This window comes from Pinus tabuliformis, chromosome 5_1, assembly GCF_031772625.1.
Source record: "Pinus tabuliformis cultivar Carrire ecotype Pingquan chromosome 5_1, CPIR1, whole genome shotgun sequence".
Classification (NCBI taxonomy): Eukaryota; Viridiplantae; Streptophyta; class Pinopsida; order Pinales; family Pinaceae; genus Pinus; species Pinus tabuliformis.
Window position 1 is genome coordinate 522,106,009 of NC_142305.1, and position 8,093 is coordinate 522,114,101.

General features: G+C 35.0%; 1 pseudogene; it reads right to left on the bottom strand.

Moving 5' to 3' along the window:
• Positions 1-4,533: 4,533 nt before the first annotated feature.
• On the bottom strand, positions 4,534-5,213 carry LOC149165796 (serine/arginine-rich splicing factor SR45a-like; annotated as a pseudogene).
• Positions 5,214-8,093: the final 2,880 nt, after the last annotated feature.

Sequence of the window (8,093 nt, forward strand, 5' to 3'; positions counted from 1 at the left end):
CTGTCTCTCATACTCAAGGTAATATGGGAGGGTCGTGAGGCCAACCCATCATCATTTAGCCACGTTCTTACCATAGGCGCCCACGCATTCCCTTAGGAACATCCTCCTCTTTGTTCCTCACCCCCATCAAGTTTGCCTAAACTCTTTTGTTTAGTAGCCTTCCCATCGAGATAGGATAAAATACCTGACATGTCACTGGTCAACATATATTTTATTTCTCAACATATTTCTTTTTTAGTTCATTAATCCCTCTCAAGATCAGATAGAATATTCTACTTAATTTATCATTCTCATTACCCACCATTCAATATATTTTTCCATTTGGTTATCCTTTGGCTCCGCGACACACATTTTTTTCTTCGTTGGCCCCTCTACTCACCACTTAATTTGGAATCAGTTCTCAATCAATTTGTAAATATAAAATTCTTCCATAAATAAGACTCTCCCACAATTAAGGTTCACATTATTTTATTTTATTTTATGTTTTCATTTCATAATTTAAAATTGAAAATTTGATTTTGAAACTTTGCATTTTATTAATTCGTAAAAATATTAAATTTCAAAAATCACATCACAGAGTGTGTTGTGTTTTAATTTCTAATAATAATTTAATTTTAAGGTCAGTTAAGTCAACCACTAGATTGGTTTATGAGACATCTTTGCTTGTGGGGAAAATGACATGTTAGACACCAAATTGGTGTATGAGGCTCCCTTGTCATGGCATAAGAGAAACCCCTTATTTCTAGGACACGAGACTTGCTAGACACCAAATTGGTGTATGAGGTCCCCTTGTTTATGGGACAAGGGATGATTTGACTACTAAAATTCAACAGAGGTGTACATAGCCTACCCTCCATCTAGATTTGAACTCATGACCTCTTTGGAGGAAACATGTTTCTTAATTATTAGATTCACTCAAGATGATATAAAAAGAGCTATTTAAAGGTGATGCTTTATGCACTCAAGGGGTGGATGGTGTGGGGTGTGAGGAATTATTTAGAACTAGATGGAAAATTGAATTAACATATCCCTAGAGCCTAGGCACTATATCAAACAATCAAATGAAATTGTATGCATTTCTATAAGGTATTAATATAGCTAGGAAATCCTCAAATTCATAGGATAATTATTGTAGGTGACTCCAATAACATTATAAGGAACCTAAAATTGGGTACCACACCCTCATATCTAAAGATACAAACCATTTATAAGAGGAATAAATCAAGCCTATCCTATGTTCTAAAACACCAAGTTGTACATGTATTACGAGAACTAAACATGATGGAAAACTTATTGGCCTATAAAATTCTTACATGTATTCTTTTACGAACATTGGTTTCTACTTGAGATTTTTCATTTTCCTGAAAATGCCTAGTTGATAGGCCCGAGGTAAAAAATCAACTTTTAATTTTGCCACCGTTAAATCCAAACTAGTAACCTTATTCTTGCCTTTGCTTCGTCGCACTGCTTGTAATTTATCCCACCATATTGAGGCATGTCCCTTCAATTTGGTCAATACAAATCTTGCCTTTTTCTCCTTAGCTACATTCTTATATTCAAATTATTTTTCCATAACATTGATCCAATCTCTTAACTCTTCAGTATTTAAATTTCCCTTATACATGGGTACCTCCAACCTAGGTCTGGTACTCAATCACAAAATTATCTTGATCATTTTCTCTTCCAGAGTCCCCTCTCCAATGTCAACTTCTTCATCTTCTAATGATTCTTTTGGATCATTGATGTCACAAATGTCAACTCTTCTTCTTTGTGACATGTCCATTGCACCTAATCTTGTTCTTATGCTTCTTAATTCTTTGATTAATATTTGATTGATATCTAGTATTCCTTAACCAATTCCAACTCCAAGGTTTCCTCGAGCTCTATGCACCATCTTTTACACAACTTACAAATGATTTACTAAATATTTCTATATTTATTTATTTTTAGATTACAACTTTTGATTATTATTGAGGCCTAGCATTAAAATCCATATCATTATTATTTGTAACACTAACATTGTATCAAATAAGGATCTAGGATAACATATATTAAGCACACATATACAATATTACACCTAATGAGCCCTACCAACCCCTCAAACTAGCCTTTTTATCAAATATAATTGCCAATTTGATTTTACTATGATCTTGCTTGCCATGACCCACTATTGCCTTGAAGTTATTTATAATGTCTTCCTTGGATAGTTCCAGGAATGGAAATTCAACTTCAATGATGTGTGCTCCACAAACTCCTTGTTATTCCATGCAAGCATTGGTTCCACACATAGGTTTCAATGCAGATCCAACCTCTACCCAATCTCTACATAGATTCATCTTTTTCGTAGCCTATACACCACCTCAACACTACACACAATTGTCCAATAATCTACTCCAAATCTCCTTCCACATACAACAAAGTATTACAAATAACCTACTCACACACAACAAATTCTTGTATACATTGAATATATCACATTTTGAATTCGATGGCAGGGCACCACAACGAAAGTTGCACACAAACTAAAACCAAATGATACAACGAAAAAAAAATGTATTCATGGAGTTTGGAACCTTTTCCCCTTCTATCTTGGCCCAACAAATATATTACATTCCTATATATACTTAGAGAAGGAAAGGTTTGGAATTTCTCAAGAATAATCCCTCTCCTTGATTTCTGGATGAAGTTGAGAGAAAGCTTCTTTATTTTAGGAACCTATCATAACTTTTTCCAAAAAAAAATATTGTTTTTAAACTTTACGTAGTCCAGTATTTTTCTAAAAATCTACAAAATCTAGAATTCTCTAAAACTTCATAGATTTAGAAAATTAAATAAATATTTTATTAGGATGCTCCTGCATCAAGTTTGCATTTAAATATTATGCCCTAATAATGCATCATTCCAATTATGCCCAACAAACCATCTATATAGTAATAAATCTAATTCACCATGATCCACCAAATATAGTTAGTAACCTATGGGAATCCATTAAATATTTCTAAAAGCATCACAATAATATAAAAAACCCTAACCTTCATGGCTAAGAGAGGGTGTTAAAACTATAATAAAAATTTAAATAGGTTCAACTGTTATTGTAATAATTGGATGTTCTATAGCAAAGGGTAAAAAGGGAAGGAAGGGAAGTGGAAAATAAGAATATGTTTCCAGTACACATGTTTGAAGGTACACTAATGATTGATATAACTATTCTAGCATTGATTATCACACTAAAAAAAAATGTGAGAACTTTTTTCTCATGTCGAACCTAAATAATAGTAGAAAGGAATCTAGGAAGAAGAATTTTCTAGATGTGGATGCATTTAGAGAGATATATAAGCTCAGATGTAGAAGATATAATTTATTTCACAATGGTATAAAAGGCAATGAACCTGAGTGGTCTCTATCACAATGAGGACAAGAAGATGAGAAAATTTTTCTATATCAAGATTTAGATGAAGAAGAAGAAGGTGGATGCTATGTTCATTGGCAGACCTCATTGCAAAGGACCCAATAAGTAGGCTTGGTTTATAGACAAGTGATCAAAATCTCATGCATATCCTTTTGAGTGTATAAGAATGTAGAGTTGAATGTTATTGATAAATGTAAGCTTAGATATTTCTATTAGCAAAAAATTTATTGATGAATTATATTAAGTTTTAGCCTCACTCTCACATAAAATAATTAATAAGTCCAAAATATCCAAAATGATTAAAATTATTTAATTTGGATTAAATTCCTACTTGTTTATTATAGAATGAGCCAATTCCTCAAACTTGGGAGTTTGTTTAGGTCTAGTTGGTTGAGAGATTCTTTCCCACTTGTTAGGCTCCTAGATTAGTGTGTGGTTGCCATATTTACTCAACCAAAGTAATTGTTTTCAAGATAGACACACTATCTTGAGACATACTCTTGATGTATTTATATATTGTATGATTATCATTTTTTGTGTGAGTAAGACACAATATACATTAAGGATTTATGCCTTTTCAGCCATGGCTCCTCTCTCTCATAATTTCAAATTTTTATTAGTTTTTTAATTCTTCATTTGGTATCAAAGCGACCAAATTGAATGAGCGATAGCCTATCTGTGAATGTTTGTTTATGAAATCGGCTGAATTGTTGGTACCAAAGAACCAAAAAAGGTCGATTTATTGATTGCTAAAGAGCGAGTGCATATATTTGTTGGAGGACCGATTTTAGTTGTTCATTCATGGAGGCTGAATTGCACCATCAAAGAGGTTGATTTCAATTTACTTCAGGAAGTTGAATCTGGGGCTGATCTACAATTCGGGCCTCAATTGGAATATCAATTTTCTGTGCAGTATTAATGATAATGAAACAACAATCAGGGTTATCACTGATTCAAATGTAAGTTGTCCTGCTCAAAAGGGGTAGCTTGGGAATCTCAATCAGACTAGGACTTCTAAACTGTCCACTAGCTTCAAATGCACGCAGAAACAGCTTAGTGAATCCAACTTGATACATCCCTATTCGCAGAACAATATTTTTTGAATTCATCGCAATCCTCCTTCTTCATGGCTCGAAGAGATGGAGCTGGAGCTGGAGTTGTTTGTGCAGTGAAGCTTTCCCAAAAAAACTAGTGTGTTGCTGTTCCTCAGCTTCCCCAGCAGAGCAGTATATTGTGGTTGGTGTATGGATAATTTCGTGATATGGTGAAGATTGAGGTGATCGACGTGAGTTGTGGTTGTCTTTGTGTCGCCCACAGGATGGTGATCGAACCATGGCCCGTACACCAAGGTAAGAACCAGATGTTGTTTTCCTTGCTTGTTTTCGCTTTGCCTTCTCAACTGTGATGATACATCCTTCTACTTAGATCTGCTCAAGTACTTGAAACAACGATTGACATTCTAGAAAGTATCGATGGTCACAAATCCAATCCAAAGCCTCTTAATCCACAAGATCTTGGATCGACCACAATACAACAATCAACTCCGTTGCCTTCTTGGGAAAATAGTTCTTCGGAAAAGAGTTCTTCGAGATTAGCCTCAACAACACGAGAGGAGAGTCCAGTGACATATGTTATTCCCAGGGTTACTCACATCACCCCTTGAATCAATATACCTCCTCACAGGACTACGAGACCGATACACGGGTCAAGTCTGAGATGTCAACCTAGAACGAGAATGAGATCGTGAATACATGCTATTCGGTGAAGGAGAACGTGAATACCTTCGTCTAGGAGTGTCCGCCATTGCCAGTCATTTGCTAAGATTTTCCACTTTCGAATCCCAACGAATGTGTGTTAGGTTGTGTATTTTCTTCAAACCCTATGCAACTTTTCTTTCTTCTTCAACAAATATCGTTTAATATAGTACTTTTTTTTGAGAAAGATGTTGGGAATAATGTTTAATTAGTTATGTAAATTGCTATTTTGTGTCCTCTGCAAAATTAAGGCAACAAATTGTTAGGGTGGTCAGTAATGCTGGAAATTAGCTGTAATGTCAGTAGATTTATTTCATATTTGATTGATAAACATTTTGGTAATAATTTTACTATTTAAGAATGTAGTTAATGGTTCAATTAATACATGAGATTTGCAGCAGTTTTTAGCTCACACAGTGACTGTGTTTTATTTGTTTTATTTTTTTTATCTGTATTTTTCTTCATAGTATTGTTGGCTTATCAGTTGGCTGGAAATAAGTCATTTCATATTCTACAAGTGGTATCAAAGTAGGTAAAATTATTTTGGGCTAAAGTTGTATTGTTGGAATTTCACCAAAGTTAATCATGTCGAATTCTAACCAGGTGCTAGTTCCAGAATTTGATGGGAACGATTGTAATTATTGGTGCATTAAGATGCTAACCTTTTTGATTGGAAAATATTTGTGGGAGATTGTTGAATCAGGATATGAAGAGATAGCTGATTGGAATGCCCTTACAGCCAATGAAAGAACAAAAAGAAAGGAAGCAAGGAAGAAGAATGCTCAAGCTTTGTTTCACATTCAGATAAATCTTGATAAGAGCTTATTTCCAAGAATATCAGGAGCAAAAACTGCCAAAGCTGCCTGGGAGACTCTACAAGAAGCTTACCAAGGTAGTGATCAAGTTAAGGTGGTCAAGCTTCAGACATTGAAGCGAGAGTTCGAGAATTTGAAGATGCAAGAAGCTGAAAGTGTGAGTGACTATTGTGTGAGAGTCAACGATGTGGTCAATAAAATGGCTACACTTGGAGAAACTTTAAGTAATGAAGCTTTAATTAAAAAAGTATTGAGATCTTTAACACATAGATGGAATCATGTTGCAATAATCATGGAAGAAAGTAAGGATTTGACAAAACTACAGTTTGATGAATTGGTTGGATCTTTGATGTCTCATGAAGAAAGATTGAAGGAAACTTTTGAAGGTGTAGAGAAAGCTTTTTCCTCGAAATTACAAATTACAAAGAATGAAGATGCAAGTAGCAGCGATACCAAAAGCAATCAAGGTCAAGGTAAATGGCAAAGCCAAAAATTTTCAAGAGGTAGAGGAAGAGGTGGCTCAAGTGGAAGAGGTAGTTTCAGAGGAAGAGGTAGAGGTAGATTTGATAAGAGAAATGTTCAATGTTACTATTGTAACAGGTATGGACACTTTGAAAGAGAATGCAGATTGAAAGAAGGTAAAAATGCTAATTATGCTCAAGAAAGTGGTGAGTATCCTCCAGATCACTTATTTTTATCTTATGCCAAAGGTGAAAATGCTAGTAAAGAAGTTTGGTACCTAGATTCTGGATGCTCTAACAATATGACAGGGAATGAGAAATTGTTTTCAGCAAAGGATGGAAGTTTCAAATCCAAGATCCAGCTTGGTGATGATAAATCATTGGAGGTTGCTGCCAAAGGAGCTATGGAGGTCCAAACAAAAGAAGTTCTAAAGAGTATTCATGACATTTATTATACTCCACAATTGAAGCATAATTTGTTGAGTGTTGGGCAGCTATGTGAGAAAAATTATAAAGTAGTCTTTGAAAATAAGACATGTACTATCTATGATAAGAATAAGGGAAATAGGGTGATCACTGTTGTGCCTATGACAAGAAATAGGATGTTTCCCTTGAGGTTTGATGAACATAACAACAATCTTGCAAATATGGCTTATGAGGACTCAAGTTGGTTATGGCATCTCAGGTATGGGCATTTAAATTTTCACAGTTTGAAGTTTCTAACCTCACATGCATTAGTTTCTGGTTTGCCCAAGGTAGAAGAGCATAAGGAGGTTTGTGAAGGATGTGCTAAAGGAAAGCATGCAAGGGAAAGGTTTCCAAAGGGAACTGCATGGAGGGCTCATCACCCACTTCAGCTTGTTCATTCAGACATATGTGGTCCTATGCAGACTAAGAGTTTGGGTAAGTCATCATATTTCATCACTTTTATTGATCATTACTCACGAAATTGTTGGGTATATTTTTTGAAGGCCAAAAGTGAAGCCTTGGATACATTCAAGAAGTTCAAAGCCCTTGTAGAAAATGAGAGAGGGTGCAAGATCAAATGTTTGCGGACTGACCGTGGAGGAGAATTCTGCTCAAAATATTTCCAGAGTTATTGTGATATGAATGGCATCAGGAGGCAGCATACTACAGCATACACACCCCAACAGAATGGCATAGCTAAAAGAAAAAATCGTACTGTGGTTGAAATGGCAAGATGCATGCTACAAACTAAGGGATTGAGCAAATCTTATTGGGGAGATGCAGTTGCTACATCAATATACATTCTCAATTGTAGCCCAACCAGTGCACTCGAAAAGATGACTCCTTATGAAGCTTGGTATGGAAAAGGGCCTAAGGTTAATCATTTCAAAGTTTTTGGTTGTTTGGCTTATGTGCATGTACCTGATCAAAATAGAAAAAAGTTAGATGCAAAGAGTGAGTTATGTATTTTTATTGGGTATAGTGAGACAATAAAGGCTTATAAATTGTATAATCCTCTAAATAACAAGCTTATTGTCTCAAAAGATGTAATTTTTGATGAAGGGGGAGTTTATGGTCATCAAAAAGGCCATGTTGAGAAGACAAAATCTGTTTTGAATGATGATATAATTGTTGATAATGATCATGAGCAGCCAACTAATGTTTCTATAACTAGTGGCTTAACTCC